The sequence below is a fragment of the Odontesthes bonariensis genome, chromosome 8 (genome assembly GCF_027942865.1).
Source record: "Odontesthes bonariensis isolate fOdoBon6 chromosome 8, fOdoBon6.hap1, whole genome shotgun sequence".
Classification (NCBI taxonomy): Eukaryota; Metazoa; Chordata; class Actinopteri; order Atheriniformes; family Atherinopsidae; genus Odontesthes; species Odontesthes bonariensis.
The window spans coordinates 6,972,480-6,994,228 of NC_134513.1; the positions used below are offsets into that span (position 1 = coordinate 6,972,480).

At 41.6% G+C, this 21,749-nt stretch overlaps 1 long non-coding RNA gene across 1 annotated transcript in view; it reads right to left on the reverse strand.

Moving 5' to 3' along the window:
- Nucleotides 1-20,893, reverse strand: part of LOC142385756 (uncharacterized) — a 79,576-nt gene extending 58,683 nt beyond the window's left edge. Inside the window, exons 1-3 of the long non-coding RNA XR_012770225.1 lie at nt 20,820-20,893; nt 20,528-20,609; nt 16,747-16,872 (exon numbers count right to left, since the gene is read on the reverse strand). This is a non-coding gene — a long non-coding RNA (uncharacterized LOC142385756). The remainder of the gene's footprint in view (nt 1-16,746; nt 16,873-20,527; nt 20,610-20,819) is intronic.
- Between the last annotated feature and the right edge of the window lie 856 nt (nt 20,894-21,749).

Sequence of the window (21,749 nt, forward strand, 5' to 3'; positions counted from 1 at the left end):
CTGCCACAGCTGTAGTATGCCAAAAAGTGTCCTCATTTTTCTTCTCCTTCATATAATAGGGGACTGTTTAAAATATTCATCAGTGATGTATCACTGTGTTCTGTTCTCCCAACACATCCTACACACCCTCCCTGGCTCCTCTCTCCTGCCTTGCTTTTGTCTCTTGCATCCAAAATGTTACACAACGATGACGTTAGCGGCCGACGTCCTGGGTCTGTGTTTAAGATAAGAACAGAACTGTTTATGCCTCCTGTAACAGAATTAGCTGTAGTACCGGAACACTGTGCAGATGCCAGAAGCTTCCACAACCAACGAAGATATCTCACTAGGTTCTCTAGAGGACACTGATCACTCCCACTGTTATGAGGAGGTGGTCTGTATTTTATCCCGTTCTAAAAGAGAAAGTGAGGGAAACAGATAAAGGAAAAGTGAGAAAGATGCACAGACTTTGGGGGGGGCTTGGTTAGGTCGACTCAGTACACACAAATTATTAGAATGACTCAAATACTTCTAACATTAGCTTAAGAATCTAATCTTCTAAATGGTTTAAGATCGTCCTAATTTTCGTGCATCACGTCAAATCAGCTGCTCATTTTGTACATTGAATCAAACTCTCCATCTAACCAGCAGTTACCTCTCAAGAAAAAGATTAGAAAGCTTAAAATATGCACGTTTGATGAAATATGAACAATTCTTCTCTTTGAAAGATGCCACAATTCAAGCTTTCCTGTGCCGTCTCGGTATTTCAACCCCTCACCCCCCTTGGAACAGATGAAGCCCTGCCTTCATGTGTGTGTGAGTATATATTTGTGTCCTATGTTGGGGGATTTCATCCCCAAATTGCTGACAGTCGGAGTGTTTCTCATCTCTGCAATTTCACCAAAACAGCTGGCCTCCTGCCTGTGCACTTGCTCACGCTCAATTGGCCTCAATCAGCAACATGCTTGCTAACGTGTCTGCAGCATAGATGTGTGTGTGTGTGTGTGTGTGTGTGTGTGTGTGTGTGTGTGTGTGTGTGGGAGACACTGTGTCCTCTCGCAATAATGTCTTTTTATGATCTAACACACGTCCCACCTTTAATGCAGTTTCTCCACAATTAGTTTCTAATCCGTTTCAGTTTTCGTCAATTTTGAGCTCTGAAGAACCAATTTGGGCTCCAAATTTCCTCATCACAAATTTCCTTTTATGCCATTACAAAGACACCGCGCCATAACAAACACCACAAATCTTTACATGACATTTGAAATGACTAATCAAAGTTAGTTAAAGTTTTGAAAAAAACATATATAATGACAGAATTTAAATGGATAGGGATGCAATACTAATGTGGAGGGTCACGAGACTTTGGCTGCGGCTACACGGAAACGTTTTTCACTGTAAACGATACTTTTTCTTATCGTTTCGCTGTCGCGGCCACACGGAGCCGGCGTTCCCACTACCCCAAAATGATAGTTTTTGAAAACGGGTTCCAGAGTGGGAAAGTTTGAAAACGGCCTCGTTTCGTTTCCATTGTTACAGCTAAAACGTTTTTGCGTCAGTCACACGTTGACGCTGTGAGCCAATTTTAACGCTTCTCTATTGTCTCACAGCGTGGCGTGACACAGTGGCGAGTGTACTGCATCGTTTCATCGTTTTCGTCTGGACCAGCAGCGCGTTTCCGTGTGGTCGCAAGAATTTTCGTACCCGTTTTCAAAAAAAACCTCGTTTCGTTTTCGTGTAGCCGTAGCCTTTATTTCGGTAGAAAAAAAAAAAAATCAGATATTTACTTCTTGGTTTGTAAAACATCATCTGACGAGGCTATTCATCAAGATAACCCAAGATATACGAGTTAGAATTGTTTCTGCAGATGTCTTAAGTACAAAAAGCCAGAAGGCAGTATGCTGCTCCCATACATTTATAATGGGACAAGGACAGCGCTCCAGTTAAACAGACTGGAGGCTGAACTCCTGATTGAACCTTAGTTCCTCTCTGTGCACATAAATCATTTTGACTCTGAGGAAACCATTGTTGGAGTCTCTTCTAAATAAATTCAAAATGTCAGCTGCTTAACAGTCTGTGAACTATGCTGTGTGATTCTCCTCCTCATAAACAGCTGTAACGGGCGTGCATTTTCCTTTGCAGTTTTTATATTAGTTTGTATGCACGTCCGTTAACCCTTGTATATTCTGCGTTGTGTTCTGTTGTGTTGAATGAAGAAAGACTCGGACCACGACCAGCTGCTGGTTGCTCTTTTACTGGAGGCAAGATGATGGATTTGTCTGTACAAGTCAACAGAAAAGCACATAAGGCGCTGCAACATGCAGTCTCCTCCACATAGCACACAGGTCTCAAGCTCCTCCTCTCAGCTAGTCTGGCGCGAACTGCATATAAATACATGACTGATACACTCTTTTAGTATCAACAGCAAAAATACTTTTAAATAAAAAATATGAAAATGAATTACATGAATTATAAAATACTCAATGTATTTCATAATATGAATTTCTTTAACAAGCCTAATGCAACCAGTGTAAATACATGTAAACACTATGCCCAATGAATTATAATAAACATAACGCACATACCTGTACAAGTCAACAGAAAAGCACATAAGGCGCTGCAACATGCAGTCTCCTCCACATAGCACACAGGTCTCAAGCTCCTGTTAGCAGATAAGAAAACCCTGTAGACTGGCATGTGGAAACTTTGTCTACTTGTAAAAAGTCTGTTTACAGAGTTCATATTCGACCGACACATTAACTGCATGTTCACAGCCTAAAACCTAACATTTATACACGCATAAAACAAGTTTACATTGCTCAAAAACCGAAATAAATGTTCAAAAATGAGGACCAAAACAATACATTACCTCCTCTCAGCTAGTCTGGCGCGAACTGAGAGAAGCACCGTAATGACGGCATAAAGCCTGCGACCTCTTAAAGCGACAGTACAGGTATTAACACTGTGGTCTGAATACAACACCTAGGCATAGATATGGGCAATAAAACATATATAAACCATATAGAAAACAATATTGATCAGGATTTGGTGACATTTTATATGTTAACATAAATATATAATTTCAACCTGGTTACATACACCCCTCCTAAAATTCACCAACATCCTGATAATGGAAAGTCTCAAGACTAAAAAGAGCGTACAATGTCTAACACTGACAATCTGGCACAAATGAACCAAAGGACCTAGTCCACAGTCAACTTAAAAGTTACCTCACATACAAGGTTCAGGGAAGAAAGAGGTTGATCAGGTCTCTGAATCCCCTTAGCTTAATGCGACGCCTGGTACGCCACACAACACTTGGCCCACAATACTTGTCCCATAGACATTTGCACGTTTTTAATGCTCATAACTCAGTCCAAAAAAAAAAATAAAAAAACATGTCCCAACCATCAAAATTCATCTCTGCAAAGCAAGGAGAGATTGAGCACGGCTCCCAAATAAAATGTTTGAACCCCTCAAAAGTGGTTTCTGAACCATGGATTCTATCAGTCTGTTCACTGATTTCACTACTCTCCCTGCACGTGTTCTAACATGACCATCAGCTGTAGTGTGTACGTGCGGGTCAGTGTGAACCAAAGCGTTAGCATGCGGTGAGTGTGAGGGATCTGACTGTGGTGCAGGTGAGATGGATGGACAGTCAGCATTGGCACCAGCAGGATCGTGCACTGATTGAGACTGGACCAGCTCTTCTGAATCAGCCGACTCAGATTCAGGTGGGGCTTCAGGTGACAAAACTCCAAGCCTTTCTCCATCTCTGGGATCAGACAGGATCTGTGCACTGTCGTCTTGAGTCAACATCTCAGACACTGAGGCTGCATCATCACCACAGTCGCAGTCCTCCTGATCAGACTCGTCGCTGGTCAAAGACTGATCATTTGCATGGGTATCCTGGCTCTCGTCCATCCCAGGTAGTGGCAAGAAGTTGACTTCCAACAAAAGATTTCTGTGCACAACTTTTGTGTGTCCCTCTGCATCCTGTATTTTGTAGACATGGATATTGGGGTTTGCACCAACAACTGTGTACACTCCATCCTCCCATTTGTCGGCCAACTTCTTCTTCCCTCGTTCTCCCTTATTTGCTACCAAAACACGATCTCCCATGGACAGGTAGGTACCCTTGACACGTCTGTTATATTGCCGGGCCTGGTGCTGCTGCTCAGTGGAAGAATGTTTCTGAGCGATTTCCATTGCACTTTTGAGGCAGGCAAGCAGGGACTTGGCGTATGAGTCATAGTCAGCAACTCTTGGATCGTTCAAAACCTGCTTGAACAGAATATCCACCGGCAACCTTGGTACACGGCCAAACATCAAGAAGAAGGGCGCATAACCCGTAGTCTCATGAACTGTGGCGTTATAGGCAAACGTGAGGGTCTGGATTTGTTGTGGCCACTGGTGTTTTTCTTTAAGGGGAAGGGTACGAAGCATGTTGCCCAAGGTGCGATTGAATCGCTCTGTTCCCCCATTGCCCATGGGATGGTAAGCTGTTGTGTGAGATTTTGCAACACCGGCCAGATGAAGGAGCTCTGCAATCAAGTTGCTCTCGAAATTGGTGCCCTGATCAGAATGTAGTCTCTGAGGGAAACCGTAAACACAGAACACATTGTCCCAGAGCTTTTTGGCAACCTGTTTCGCCGTCTGATTGGCACAAGGGAATGCATGAGCAAGTTTGGTGAAATGATCGGTGACCACTAGGACATCCACAGACCGCTGCTTGTTGTCCTCCGCCGACCAAAAATCCATGCACACTAACTCCATCGGGGCAGAGCTCTTGATGCTTTCCAGGGGTGCACGGGCAGCAGGTTCTGGTGACTTTCCAAACACACATCTCTGACAGCATCTGACATGTGCCCTCACATCCCTCTCCATATCAGGCCAGTAAAATCGCTGCCTTGCCAATGAAAGAGTACGGTCTTGACCCTGATGACCTGCCAGATTGTGAATGCCTAACAGTGCCTTTTCCTTTAGACTCAGAGGCAACACATATTGAGATCTTCTCTGCTTGGATACGGGATCTCTTGTCACCCGATACAACACTCCATCATGGACTTCCAGCTTGTCCCATTGCTTGAACAACCTGAGGACTTTCGAGTCAGCGCCATGCCTTTCACGCCTGGATGGTCGCTTCCTGGCTGCAACGAAGGGCAGCACCTTAGAGATGCAGGGGTCTTGCTCTTGGCTCAGCTGCAGCTCCTGGGCAGAGAACATAGGACTTGAAGCTTCCTGACCACTCGACAGCTGCTGGACATGATGGGCCAGACAGAGCGCTCTGGACTCCGCTGCATCAAGCCAGTCACAGTGTGCCTGACAAAGAGCTCTGATCTCGGCTGAATCACACGCCACCATAGGTGCTGGATGGCTCCCTGATCTGTAGCTTTGAGACTGGCAGCTGACTCTGAAAACATCCTGCACAGAGTCCTCCTCTATCCCATTAGCTTCCTGCATCAGAGTGGGATATGATTCCTTCAGCAGTCTCTGACCGATGGGTTTTGCAAAGAGATCGCGACTCAAGGCGTCAGCCACCACATTTCTTTTTCCGGGCAGGTGTTTGAGATCAAAGGAGTAAGATGCAAGCTTAGACACCCAGCGGATTTCACATGCGTCAAGCTTTGGTTTCGTTAGGAGGTAAGTGAGTGGATTATTATCCGTCCAGATGGTGAAGCTACGGCCTTTCAGCCAGTGACTGAACTTTTCACATACGCTCCACTTCAAAGCCATGAATTCCAGTCTGTGAGCTGGATATTTCCGTTGTGACGCACTGAGGGTCTTGCTTGCAAAAGCAACAGGTCTGGCCTTGAACTCTCCTTGTGGCACTTGAGAGAGCACGGCTCCAAGTCCGTCCAATGACGCATCAACTGATAGGATGAATGGCTCGTCAAAGTTCGGATGGGCCAGCACAACACATTCCAACAGCATGGTTTTCAACTCATCAAAAGCCTTTTCACATTCCGCTGACCAGTCTGCAGGGGTAAGCTTACGATAAGCACCTAGAAGCTTCCTATCCTTAGCTGACCGTCCCCGTCTCTTCTGTCCAGCTGTGAGTGCGAACAAGGGCTTTGCTATGGAGGAACAGTTTGGGATGAAATGCTGGTAGTAAAATACCATGCCAAGAAATGACTTGATTCTCCGAAGAGAAGGCGTGCACTCATCATCCTCCATGAGGTCTCGCACTGTCATCTTTGTGATAACCTCCACTTTGGCAGGATCGACGGCAACACCCTCACCATTAATGACATGGCCAAGGAACCCGACTTGTTCCCGAAGCAGATGGCACTTCTTAGGGGCCAGTTTCAAGTTGTTCTCTCGCAACCTCTGAAACACTGTGTGGAGTCTGGATAGGGCCTCATCCTCTGACGATGCGAAGACCAGAAGATCGTCAAGATAACACAGGAGTTTCGTGAAGTTCATGTCCCCAAAGATCCCAATCATCATCCTCATGAAGGACGCTGGGCTGTTACACAGTCCCTGTGGCATGCGATTGTATTCATGCAGTCCAAGGGGAGTCGTGAAAGCCGTGTATTTCTTGTCGTCTTCATGCATTGGGATGTTGAAGAAGCCGGAAGTGAGGTCCATCGTGCTGAAGAGGCAATTGCCACCAAGAGCAGCCAAACAATCGGACTGGTGCGGCAAGGGATGGGCGTCCTTTAAGGTTCGGGCATTCAGCCATCTGAAATCCGTACAGATCCGTAACCCACCGTCTTTCTTCCATACCATCACCAGTGGCGAAGCATACTCGCTTGAAGACTTCCTGATGATCCCTTTTTCCTCCATTTCAGTGAGAACTTGCCTCAGCTTCTGATAATGGGCAGGAGGGACCCTCCTGTATGGCAGGCGAAAAGGGCGATCATCGGTGAGATGAATGCGGTGTGTGTAACCCCTGACCTCACCACAGTCCAACGAGTGCTTGGAGAAGATGTCTTGATATTCAATTAGCAGCTGTGTGAGCCGAGACTTACAGTCTTCACTGACCTGACATGAGTCTATGTCAATGTCACTTAAGCCTAACTCTGACAGGTTCTTCGCCAACTGATCGGCAAGAGAGGCACTAGGCGAGGTGTCGGGTTGCTGTTTCAGTGTGTCAGGTTGTTTCTCTGAAGCCACATGTAGGCCCTGGAAAGCGTCTAGATCCTCGATTGCCAAGCATGGAAAGACATCAGCCATTTTGCTATTCCTCTTCAATGTGACAGCTTTGTCAGATGGGTTCACAACTGTCATCGGTACCCATCTATCACCCCAGAGAGGTGTGACAAGACGACCCACTAGAACACCTCGTGGCATGGCTTTGGAGTTGGTTGGCTCTACAACAACTGTGCTTCCAGGTGACATCGGCACGTTAGCAGGAAGTCTACCCCAAACTAAATGTTCATGCCTGGGTAGGAGTGTCACTGCTTGGGTGAGCTTGACAGTGCCTATCTTGTCAGGAACCTCACTCCCTCTCCAGCGCTCAACATTGGTGAACATCGACAAGAATTGTTCAATATCGGGGTCAGTCTGATGCTCAGGTCTGGATGCCATGTTCCAATAGTCATTATCACCCTTCAGAGCACGAATCACGTGTTTGATGATATTTGAGCCCAAGATGAGATCGTCATGCTGACCAGGCACAACTAAGGTCGGTACGACACAGCGAACGCCGTAAAGCTGCATCTCCAAGTCATAGAAACCCTCAGGTCGAGTCTGCAGACCACCACAGCCAATCAAAACAACATTTTCTTTAGGGTGATGCTTCTCAGGCAAAACTCCTGCAGAGCTGAGTTTCTCTACTGCATGCTCGCTGATGCTACATGCCATAGAGCCAGAGTCCAACATGCCTTTAAGCTGCACACTGTGATTGACAAGGACAGGAGCATAAAATAACTCACTGAAGGCTGTGATCTTCTGTGTGGCTTGAATGACTATCTGGGTCCCCTTAGGTGCTTTGGCACAGCAGTCCTCATATAAACGAGCTAGGTCGTGTGCATCAGAGAGGGATTCATCCACAATACCCACACCGCCCCTCTCCAGGTGTGGGTTTTCTAGTTTAACTGTTGGTTCTGTCCACCAGCGCTGTTGGCAGGCGGAGAGCGGCGCTGGTTGGTCTGATTAGGGCAGTCCCTCTTCCAGTGACCAGGCGATAGGCACTTTAAACACCTGTTCTCTTGCCTGCAGTGAGACAATGTAGAATGATCAGAAGCCCCACAAACCCTGCACACTTTTTGAGAAGAGCGAGGCACTGTGGCTTGTGTCTTGAAGTTAGCTGGTACTTGTGTATGTTGTGTAACCAGTCTATCTAACAAGTTCACCAAACTCCTCATGCAGACATTGTCAACACTTGCAGTAGTCATGGGTACTAGAGATGGCACTGACGGTACACTGGTGTTCGGGACTGGTGCATTATCAGCTATAGGTACATGACACTGGGAATGGACTTTGTGCTCTACTGTGCTTGGCTTAGGTAGCCTAACGGCTGCAGCTCGAGTTTTCTTTTCCTGCATGTGCTCATCAAGCCTCTCTTGGATCTCACAAGCTGACCATTTCTCTGCAGACTTGAACTTGAAAACACTTGCAAGAGACTGGTCTGGGCAGTGTTTGATGAACATCATACTGACCTCATGGCCTGGGTCATCAATGCTTCGGCCTTGTCTTTTCAAACATTCATCTGCCACATCAACTGTTTTGTTCAGCCTTATCCAATACTCCATAGCGTCTTCACCTGGCATGGGCAATGTGTTGTAAAAATCTGCCAAAGGCATGCTTGAGTATGACAGTTCACTAAAGTGTTGTTTCAGAATATCAAAGATCACATGGGGATTTGCAGTGTGGTTGATAGATGTGTTGTTTCGCAGCTTTATCCTCACCACATCCCCTGCCTTGCCCATAAGCCTTGCCAGGACTTCTTGTGAATGCTCATGAACTGGAATAGCTCGCTTCTTTAAGTACAGAGTCATTAGATTTTCCCACTCATGAACTGTGAATTTGTCTGAGCTATCACCCCTGAAGATGGGAGGCTCCTTTGCATCAGACTGCATGACAACCTTGACGTTAGGCATTGTCATCTCTGAGGGCTGTACAGGAGTACTGGAGTTGTGTGTGCTCCTGTCAGATTGCAGTTTAGCTGTAATGGATTCACCTAGCTTTTCAGCTAACTGTTCAATGAGTGATCCCAAGTCTGGACTCTTCTCAAATTGACTTGGCATGGTACGATCTACATAACGTGTAGAGGTAAGCTGTGGGGTGTGTAATGCTGTGACATTAGGCCCTGGTGTTCTGGACTCTAAGGGTTGAATGAACAATCCCCTCCCCACACCAAACTGGCCCCCGACAGAGTCACTCTCAGCAATATTACCCTCACCCTCAACAAAATATGTGTAACCCTCTGCCATATTTCAGTCACACCATGCACAGAAAAATATTTGAGAGAGAAAAAAACAAACACAGCTAATAAAATTAAATCTGAATGGTTAAATAGGAATAGCACCAAATAACAGATCTGGATAATCACATCAACCAGCAATCAATTGCATCAGTATATCACTCTCTAAGGTGCTGTTATATTGACAGAGACAAAAAAAAAATAAACATCACCCGATTGCAGTCCAAGGGAATACCTGACTATAGCGAATGGTGAGTGAATGCAGCTTCCCACGGTGAACGAGCTGACGTCGATCTTCAGACCAATCCTTGAAAGGTCACGGCACCATTGTAACGGGCGTGCATTTTCCTTTGCAGTTTTTATATTAGTTTGTATGCACGTCCGTTAACCCTTGTATATTCTGCGTTGTGTTCTGTTGTGTTGAATGAAGAAAGACTCGGACCACGACCAGCTGCTGGTTACTCTTTTACTGGAGGCAAGATGATGGATTTGTCTGTACAAGTCAACAGAAAAGCACATAAGGCGCTGCAACATGCAGTCTCCTCCACATAGCACACAGGTCTCAAGCTCCTCCTCTCAGCTAGTCTGGCGCGAACTGCATATAAATACATGACTGATACACTCTTTTAGTATCAACAGCAAAAATACTTTTAAATAAAAAATATGAAAATGAATTACATGAATTATAAAATACTCAATGTATTTCATAATATGAATTTCTTTAACAAGCCTAATGCAACCAGTGTAAATACATGTAAACACTATGCCCAATGAATTATAATAAACATAACGCACATACCTGTACAAGTCAACAGAAAAGCACATAAGGCGCTGCAACATGCAGTCTCCTCCACATAGCACACAGGTCTCAAGCTCCTGTTAGCAGATAAGAAAACCCTGTAGACTGGCATGTGGAAACTTTGTCTACTTGTAAAAAGTCTGTTTACAGAGTTCATATTCGACCGACACATTAACTGCATGTTCACAGCCTAAAACCTAACATTTATACACGCATAAAACAAGTTTACATTGCTCAAAAACCGAAATAAATGTTCAAAAATGAGGACCAAAACAATACATTACCTCCTCTCAGCTAGTCTGGCGCGAACTGAGAGAAGCACCGTAATGACGGCATAAAGCCTGCGACCTCTTAAAGCGACAGTACAGGTATTAACACTGTGGTCTGAATACAACACCTAGGCATAGATATGGGCAATAAAACATATATAAACCATATAGAAAACAATATTGATCAGGATTTGGTGACATTTTATATGTTAACATAAATATATAATTTCAACCTGGTTACACAGCCATGAATTTTCAATAGAGCACAGATCTGTACAGCAGGCAAGCCGTTCAAGCACACTGTTCTGCTGAAATTACCAAAGACCTCCCAGCAAAAGATGTCGCCTTGATGGTATTATACGTATTTAAAAAATGACAATATACAGTGCGCTTGTGCAATGGTACTCAAACATATATGCAAATAATCTATGCCATGGGTACTGATGTACCCCCATATGATCACAGATGCTGTGATTTTGCATCTTGGCATGTAGAAACAGATGGCTGTTTTCCCCACAAGCAGCTAAAATGTCAACTCATATGACTACAGAACACAAGTCCACCGTCTTTCTGTTCATCTGAGATGAGGTTTGTTTCCAGAGAAGTCAGCTGTGTTTCTGTTCTTTCGCGATGTGTTGTGTTGTTCCTTTTATACCTAATCCTGACACCTACATCTGTCTTCAATTGATCTTCCGATTGTGGATTCTTCCAGAACTTTTAAACGTCTAATAAACGTCTTTACCACTTTCCCATTTTCTTAAAAGTGTGTTGTTGACATCAATATCCACATTTCTTTATATTTCCTCAATACAAATAAGTTGAAAATCATTTCCTTTTTTCTTGTGTCTATTCAAAAAAAGGTTTTATTCAAACCACATTTGACAAATAAAGAAATAAATAAATAAAAACAGTTTATCTATGTATTCTCTTTAGTTCAGACTATTAACACAAATGTAACCAGTACCGTTTTCCTATTTGGAAACATCTTGCGTAATATGTTGTGTACTTGGAACTAGGTTTTGCTGTTTGTTCACACATTCTTCCACCTTTCTGGTTTTCAAAGTGTAAGTTGGAATTCATTAAAAACATGAACTTCCAGCCAAGCAATCTGGCTCTCAGGCTAAAGTTTTTCTGGCTGTGCTTCATGAATGGTTGTTATAGTTACCAGGGAGTCAAGTTACCATCTTTTTTAAACTGTCTCCAACACCAACAGCCCAACCCCCACCCCAATATTCATTGGTGTATCTTGCATTGAAAAACACCAGCTATTCAGAGACTATGTATCAGAACAAGTGTATAAAGCCATGCTCGTTTTTTTTTTCCATTGTCACAGATGTCACCTTTGTTTAAATTAAATTGTTTCAGTCCTGCATGAACTTTTATGATGAAGTGGGACAAATGAGTATGTTGAGTTTTAAGGGTAACACATTGTGACAAAACCACAATGAATTATTGTAAAAGTCCTCACTTCTACAAAGGATCTTGGTGCTTTACAGTGTATTATTTTTGGTTTTATGGCCCGCAGCCCCACAATTCTGGGTCACCATCACCAACTCCTACAGCACACCGTTGTTCTAATAAAACATCCAAGTCAATTATGAAGCAACAAAAAAAAAAAAAAACTGGCAGTTCAAAATTTACAAGCTTGCTGATACCACATGAGCTGTGTTCCTCAGGAGAGGAATACCAAAGAGAGGTCAAAGAAAATTCATTGGAATATTATAGATAGTACTTCAGATGAATGCGTAATGTTGCTCTTTGTCTGCTGGGGCCTTAAGCAGACTACTATTTTCTAAGATGTGCATCAGAACAGCGTGGTGTTAATGTGTAAATGTTGCATTTTCAGTGTGCTTCACTTATCCAAATGAAAAGAAAAGAAAAATTTACACGAAACATGTATGACACCTTTTCAGAGAAAGAAACACAACACAGAAACTTGTGCAGCACAAACAAGCACTCTAAGGTTTTGCACGCATTTGGTTCAATCTGAAGATAGATTATATTCATTTGTAAAAATGCTCAAACTGACATTAGCAATTTTCTTTCCCTGTGTGACACAGCAGCAGTACGTGCAATTATATGAGCAGGAAATGGTGACCGGATGGAAAGGTCAGAATCACATAGAAAGTGGGGCTGAAATACTAATTAATCTATATGGGATAGGATGTAAGTTGGGGAAGATACATTTTCAAAATCTTTCTACTTCTTTTCATCCCAAATATAAACAAATATTGCATGTTATACAAACACACACACACACATGTATATATATATATATATATATATATATATATATAACATAAACCAGTGTATGGGACATTCAGTGCAATCTTAGGTAATCCATTGTAATTAAATCCTAAACAAAAAAAAGAATCAATTCTGATCACCATCTGTAAATATTTACACCCTGACTAGTCAAGCCTGCACCTATGTGCGTGTCCGCTGTATGGACATGTGGACACAGAAAACATGGGAACTGGAACGTTAAATCAATATTAGATTTTCCATTTTCTAATTGAGGGTGTATTTTTCCAAACAGACATATCACAAACATGCAGTATACTGGGTGGAACTATTGAAAGATATCCATCCTCAATGGTCCTTCCTCATTTCTTTCATCCTCCTTCCCCACCTCTTCATTTTTATGTCTCATTCTTCCCATCCATTGCATTCTGATCTTCTGAGCACAACCCTGCCCTCTCATACATTTTAATGGCAGTAGTTTGATCTGACTGGTCGAAAAAAAAACAAAAAAAAAACATTCACTGTACCCGCTTGTGTTGAATAAATACATGATTTAGCAACACAACTCAACTACTGCTCAGCGTAGTGGAAAAGACAATATGAATATTTCACATCCTGAGCAGTGGGAAGCTTGAGATTTAGTCCGACATGAGATGCTGAGTTGTGTGAAATTGCCAACTCAAGGTTGAAAATTTACGTTAGAGTCCTTGCAGGTTCATTGCAACAGATCCTGTTGAATGACTGTCCGTTTCGAGTCTCATGTATTCAAATGTGCCAAGCGGGTGACACAAAATTACATGAAAAAAAGATTAGAAAGCACGTGGAGAATAAGGAAGACGAAGTAATTGTACCAATAAACCTCTAAACACTGACGTTCAGAGGGTTGACTTGACTATGACGGCAGGATAGCCACATCTTTCATTCTTCCTGCAGTTATGTCATCCAGCTTCTCCTGAAGATTAACGAGGCATTCCCAAACCAGCATGTTTACACAGACTGAGAGCGCCTTCATACGGTTATGTTAACCCCACTGTTGTGGTACTTACATCCTCATTAGTGGAAATAAAGTTTTATGTTTACATGTAATGTGAGATCCAAAGTCAAAATCAAAAGCTCAAAAGATTCAACTGAGGGAAGCATAATTTCTAAAGAGACTTCTGCCCCTAGAAATGACACCATAAGTCTTCTGTGCAAGCCATTATGAGCTAAAGTAATATTTCATAATTGGGCAGCCTGTATGGATCAAGCAAAAAGTGAGGCTGTCCCCCTCAAAACCTGTCTTTGTGGCATTGGTGAATGCAGGCAGAAAAACCGCAATTACATTACAATATGTGTGTGATGGGTAAAAATGGCATCTGTGACATACTGTAATGTAAAAATACTTTTCCAACCCTAACCAAATGATGTCACAGCCTTAAGGTAACCAGGAAATGACAAAGTTTTGTCATAACGTGTTGTGTTTACGTAGAATTTTGACAACCTCTAAAATGGCATCCATTAAGGAGACGGTCCCACTGTAAAAATAATTTCTTTTAGCTAATACAATGATCGTTTTCCAATGATTTCAAAGTAATGTTTTTGTCAAAACCCAACCATGAAGTGACAAATGTTTCAACAACTTTGATTGTTGACTTTTTTTTTGCAGTAACGTCAACATTTCCAGCTGTACTTCTTCTAATTGGCAAATATTAGCATAATAACATGTTTGGCTCAGGTACAGGAGGTGGTGAACATTGTTTTCTAAATATCATTATGATATAATTGCTATTGTGAACGTGTTTTCCTTTAGCTCAAACATGTACAAACTGAGTACAGCCCTGGTATTGGTGTAGACTCATCGGCATCTCCTCATCCCAATAAAACACTTTAACTGTAGAAATCATGCCAATCTACCCGAATATTAAACTCCGACATACAGCATTGCTCAAAACTTATAACATTACATTTTGAGCCAGAACAGAATTGCATATCAAATTTTCCATACGGTCTCTTTTCCCATGCCTGCATAACCTCTCACATTGCCAAGCGAGGAAATTGAAAACATTTCATGCAAAACATTTAAAATATCCTGAAAAACATTTGTCTGTGGTGTGCAATTATAGCAACACTCTTTTGCAGATGATTGCACACAAAAACACATACATTCACAGTTGATCATGTTTATGTATAAGACAGAACCAGCCAAGATGCGACTCAGTGGGTCGAAACCTCATCTCCTTCCCATTTCCAGCCTCTGTGAGTCAACATGTCAGATGGATTCATGTTGGCACGGGTAACAGAGAGGGCATCTCTGATTCTTGATTGTTCCTTTTGTTCCATTAAAGACGTTTCAATCTGGTCCTGAACTGTCAAATGCGGTTTTTTTTGTTTGTTTTTGTTTTTTAAATATGGGAGACAATTTTTTAAATAATTTCAGATATTTAATGATTTTATAAGAATGTCAATTGTGACTTTGTTCCATTAAAGCACATTGTACGAGAACAAGATTATGGGTCACTGTACTTGTGTCCACAGTCACTTAATTTTCCAAGGACATATGACTACTTTTTTTCCATGGATACAATTCAGTACTAGATATATTCAAGTTACCTTGACTCTACCTTGAGTAAGTTTCATCCAAATGCACCATAGTACCAATGCATGATACACATTCCAACAACTGGCTGCAAATACTAAAAGCTAAGCTTCCTCAAGAAGTAAAGTCTGCTCTGTCCCTCCTTGGAGGCAGTTTCAGAGTTCCATATCAGTCAGTTGTTCAGGTGAACACCCAAGTATCTTTAGTTTTCCGCAACCTCTACCTCTTCTGCCAGGATAGAAATAGTGTTGGCTCATTGCTGTTCCCTTTGCTCAGCCTCTCACTTATCCATCACTGATACAGCAAACAGACCGAAGTGTCATCTGAGTATTTCTGGCGATGACAGTTGTATTGGAAGTTGATAGGTGTACACCATCAAAGGAAATGGAGAGACTATAGTAGGTAAATACAAAAGTGTTAGGTTCGATAATTGTGGGTTAACTATTTTCACTTTATTTGATGATGTTAAAAGTAATTAAATTCACACCTTGTTTAGACTGTATTAGTCTAAATAAACAACATGCTTGGCGAGTACGCCAGGTTAGATGGAGATTAAATGCATTAACTTGTTGGCTGGTGCACAAAACATTTTAATATTTCTATATTGTTCTGAAATTAGTCCTTTCCTGGAGGCAGAAATCTTTGAACTATTCTATATTCATGATTCATTTAAAGTTCGGTAAATCGAATGGAACTACACTTTTATTCCTTTCCTTTTGAATGTCTCAATCCTGCTCCACCAACAGACTCAAAAACTCTTTTGTTCCTCTGGCCATCAGGCTGTACAACAACTCTCAGTGATGGCACTTCTGAATTTCACTGGTCACTTTATATTTTGCTTTCGTCTTACTTCACTGGTCAGTTTATATTTTTAAACTGTTTTTTAAATTGTTTTCTAAATTCTTAGATTGTTTTTAAAGTGTTTATAATTGTATAAACATTTGTATTGCTTTATACTGGCTGCTTGAATTTCCTTCGGGATCAATAAAGTATCTATCTATCTATCCGTCTTTTGTGGATTCCATGACACTTGGAGCTTTAAGTCTTATTTTTTTTTAAAAAGCTTCAGTGTTTATGTGACATTGTTCAATATTGTTTTCTCCCATAAGAGTCCAGTTTCTTACAGATACATTTTGAATCATGGCAAAAATCCATGAACCTCAAGGAGAGGAGTGAGCAATTTTAGCTCTTGTCTGTCTTGTCACTCATTTCTAGGTCACTGGGAGAAATTAATGCTTGACTGAGCTTGAGACATGCTCAATGAAGGATGTTCACGTCCCTGTTTCCCCATGTGTATGTGTGGGAGTGTGTGCGCATGCATGCATGTGCATGCCAAGTGATAGACCTTCACCACAAAACCCTAAAGGCATACATACAAAAAGCTCTACACACATTCTTCAAGACTCAAGCTCAGCCTATGTATATATATATATATATATATATATATATATATATATAAAAACATATACACCACCTATCAACAGAGCAATAAAAAGCTGAATTTTCTTACCTGCTGTCTCTTTCCATCTCTGAGCTTTGAGTGCTACTTTGTTAAAGTACCGCAGCTGAAGGGGATTTACCTCACTTCAAGGATCCTTTCTCCTCCTCCAGGGCAGGTCTGAACAGCAGGAAAGATCTAAAAGGGTGATGGTAAAACCATTATACAATAATCTACGGGCATTTCTTCATAGAATAAATATGGCAAAACATATACGGTATGTCCATTTTGCAAGGTGAAGACGCCAGCATTCATTACTGGATATATGGACAGCACTCAACATACTCTGCACTCCGCTGTCTCTTTTTGGATGTTCTAAACTCCAAACAAAATTAACAAAAATACCATGCAAATCCCATGAACTTTCTTGGTAGAAAGGAAATGAGGCCAATCAAGTGTATGAGATCTTGTCAAAATCTAACTCTTGCTTGTAATACATGTTGGAATTCAGCTGAGGGAGTCACAGTGGTGCTGTGGTTACAGTATTATTAACTGAGTGTTCACAATCGTTCATTATCATTTGTCGTCACCACAACTGGCTGCAGAACAGAATGTCCAAATATGAATTAGTGTCCCTCCTGTTGTAATGTGCAGAACAAACAGTAAAAGAGGAGCTGCAAATGACTCACTGCGCCACGTTTTGGGCGTGCATTTAGAGGGTATGCTAAATGCTACCACCATTTTAGTCAAGATTTACACACTCTTTAACCTTTTACTGCTCACTTCTAATACTAAACGGTTGACAACAAAATAACACTAAGGTATTATTTCAGGCATTACTTTGACTCTGGAAAAGCTCAGTCAGCTTCTCCCAGATGCACAAACAACTTTCCTTCTCACATAAGCACAGCATCCAAACAAGCACAGACAAAACAGTTTTTTTTTGTTTTTTAAAAAAAAAAAGCAATCAATGCGTCTCCAGGAGAGAAGCCCCCCCACAGAAAAAAACCAAGATTTGTCTTGACCCAGGCTTTCACCAATATGGCACTAAAAAAACTATAACACATGTGATGACAGCATTAGATGAAAAAAAATGGCTAACGCTGCTGATACCATATCCAGCACTCAACAAAAAAGATTGGCTGTCCCCTTCACTGTGAATGACTGATCGATGTGGATCACACAAGAATACTCAAAAGTCTTAACCTTGCATCGATTTTAAACAGGCCTGTAACACTGAACTTCTAGTTGCAGCAAAGTATTCATGTAGTTTCACTTGCAAGGTTCTTTCATAGCAGAAAGAAAAAAAATGAGGTTCTTAAATGAAGAAACAAAATATGTACAATAGATTGAAAAAAAAAAAAAAACACAATCAAGCCAAAAAAAATATTCATTCAACTATATTTGCTTTCTCCTTAGTTCAGCAAATGCTTGCAAGTTGATAAAAATCAGACATTCATATGTTGCATTAGCATGTGTGTTTTTACAAAACGTTGTTTTTAACATGTACAGTATGAAAAATCCCTGTTTATGTACTCTGACAAACTTTGATAAGGATCAAGTTACAATAACTTTTGGATTCGGTCAAAACATTTCCAAAACAGCGAGGCTTGTTGCTCCCAGTGAGCTAAGTTGGTCAAAAGAGCTCGAACGTCTGCTGCTAACATCTATGTGTGAAATACCTCAGAGAACCTTGAGCTGCTTGAGGGCTCCATGTATTAGGCCCATCTGAGCTATTTATGTACTGTGCATAGAGTAGATGACAAATTATCATGTAATGTTTCATTCTTTAGTCTTATACTTGATGCAATAGCAGTTTACCTCAAGTAAGACATCAATTTACAGAGTCCTCCAATACATTATGTTATGACCATTTGCCTAATCCAGTTTAACTTGTTTAAATGGGCCTCAGTTCTGCAACAAAACACCTAATTTTCTAATTCTGGCTGCAAATGACATAAGACCAGCAAGCAATTAAACATGCAGCCCTTCAGCAGGCTATTATGACTTGGCTGACAGCCCAGACAATGAGATACTTAAATACTTGGGCAAAATATGATGGATTCTCGGGATATTGTTTCCAACAGGAAAGCCTTTGTTGGAAATGACAAATGTGCTGAGTAACAAAAATGCTCCTTCATGATGATGGATATGACATTAAAAAAAACTTATGGCAAATAATTTCCAATGATTATAGAAAAAAAAAAAAGAGATTCTGATATGTCAAACGGTAAAACTGTTCTCATACCAGTACAATAAGTTGAAAGCTTGAAAGGTCAGTTGGTGCAGGGTCGAACAAACTATATTCATATCATATCTTCTGAGAAACTGCATTTCAAGAAATATTCTTGGCTTTTGCTCATCTTTTCTGCATGGCGAGCAGAATGTTGTGGATGCAGGGCTGGAAACCAAAGTTGTGAACTGCTGTATCTGAGCCCCCGGGGGCTCCAGGGACCAAGCATGTGCATAACAAAGATCAATGCTCTTTAAAAGAGCCAGAGACACCTAATTCTAAGATTCACTAACTTCTTAGTATTCTTTTGAAAGTATGTGGGTATGTTGGGTAAAACTAATAATGACGTCAAAACTTTTTAGTAAAAAGCTAAAGATTCTGATCTTAGAAGAAACCAAAGATGCACATATAACACAAAGCTGGTTGACAAGAAGCAGCAGCTGAGGTTGCTCTGGATATCTGAGCTCCCTACCTCTTATCTAAAGGCGTTTTAGTACAGTCTACCTATAGCTGAAGCCTTTTCTGGACCCTTCTATGCACTGTATCAATATTCTCATCAGTGTCTGATGCTCATGGCCATGTAACCATGGTGAGAGTTGGAATGTAGATCGACTTCGAAATCGACAGCTTGCCTTCCAACTCATCTCTCTCCTCACCACAATCGTCTGCTGCAGTATCTTCATTATTGCTTATGCCTGCTAGTCTCAGGCTCTATCCTGCCCTCACTGTTGAATATCACTCAATAAAACTTCACTTGTGGCAACAACTCATTCTAAACCTTGAGAGAACGATGGATCTTCAGACTTAAAGGTGTTGATCCAGCTCTTCACTACAGACAGTAAAACCTAGAGTGCATTTTTTTCCCCTGAAGCTAGACTGAAATAATCTACCTTGAAATATTTTTTTCTCTCTCTTATTCTATCCATATTTAGTGAAGGGTATAAGCATTATGAGAGCTTTGTCTTGGTTTAACTCCAATTAGGCTGTCCTTTTCAAGATTAAGAGATCAGAGGAAAAACTCTCCCGGGATCTGCAGGTCCTATGTCAGAAGCTCTCAAGGTTGAACATAAAAAGCCTCAAAACAAAAAAAAGGGGGGAAAAAATTAAATCCTCTTAGATGCAAGTGACAGTGAAGATTTATTGTAGCTGCTCTGACAAAGTTCTGGCCATGGTAGGTGGTTTGAGTGATCTTTCTGAGAGGCACTGCCATCCAGGGGAGTTACAAATTGAATAATGCACCTAATTTCCCCTTCCATGTCTTTCCAGTGGCATTTGTAAACCGACACACCTACATGGAGTTGAACCATGATTAATTTCATGAATTACCCCATTGATTTCCCCGCCACGACAGCTCATAATACTGTGAAATAGGCTTTTGGATCCACATGACCACTTAATAGAACAACATCTGTTACCGTTTGATATTCTAATTACATACAAGCTGGTAACCATTTAAGATCTTTCTGGAAAACAATGTCAGGTGAAAATCTGCAATTGTTGCCATTTGTTGACAAGGTTGACTGTTTACAACTAAATAAGCCAAACCTAACCCACGAAGCTTTAACTAAATGCATCCTAAAGATATTCACTTCAGTGTAGTTAGAAAAGTTAAGTGTTTACCTCATTATCTCTTGGCACAGTCATAGAATGCTGCTCTCCAATTTTGTTAGGCTTCTTCTTTGCTTCCCAATTAGAGAGAATACTGTGGGGAAATCAAAGAATGCATTAAGCATGGTAAAGATGGATAAAAAGGGTGGAGGACTGGATAAAGAAAATGGGAGCGATGCCGTGTTAAAATAGTCTGCACGTCCAGCGTTGACATTATCCGCATTGCTGCATTAAATGGAAAGCTGAACACTTGTCTGTTTACAGGAACACTCCTTTTTACCAGCTTAGTAAAAGGTATACTGACAGCTCTGTAACTGCCGACTGTCATTTTTCTCAGTGTTGGGTAATGAGTGCTGATTGCTGCTGTCCGATATGATGAGGTTTGGTTCCCATCTGCTGCTGCTAAAAAAAAAAAAAAAAAAAAAAAAAAAAAGAGGGATCGTCACCGGTATGCACAATAAAGTCAGCACCCAGGAGAAAATATTGGGATCACAATGCACAGGCCCATACACAATCAGAGACCCGGGCGTTAGGATTACAAACAATGTCAGAAAAAACAAGAACTCATTGCTCAAAGAAATGACTTCGCTCATCACAGTCATCTTACCCCTTGAGTATTAACCTAAAACTGTGACAAACTGCTGCATTCACTGTTTATCCCTGAACCACAGAGAGAACCACTACTGGAATATATAAAAAGGCATGAGATCTTCTCAGCCAGTACGATCTTTTTCAATGTCTAAAGATACAAACATTGTTTTTTGTTCTGTCAGAACCACTCTCGTCGAAATGAGACGAGAACAGAGATGAATTTCAGAAGCTTATTCTGAATGCATACAATTTATGTTTGGCGGTATGGCTCTGTTCGGAGGAAGTTCCCGACTTTTCCATGAGCTCCATGGAAGCCAAGACAGGGAACAGCAGCATCCTCAGGTGGAGTGCCTTCCATTTGCTGTAAAGGCAACAAACCCCCTAGAACAGAGCAAGCAACAATGAACAACAGTATGACATTGTTTGGCAATGAGAGTCGGTGGAGCAGGGGAGGTGGTGGGTGCAAGCAGAGAGCAAAAAAAAAAAGCAGTGACAGCAAACCAAGTTTAAATGAAGTGCCCCAAATGCCAGCATCCAATAGCGAGCATCAGCTGATTACCCATTGAGCGCAGCTGGCCATAAGGGTTGGGTCGGCGTCAGCCAATAGGCAAAGGGCGCGTTGACTACGTGGTCTGCCAGAACT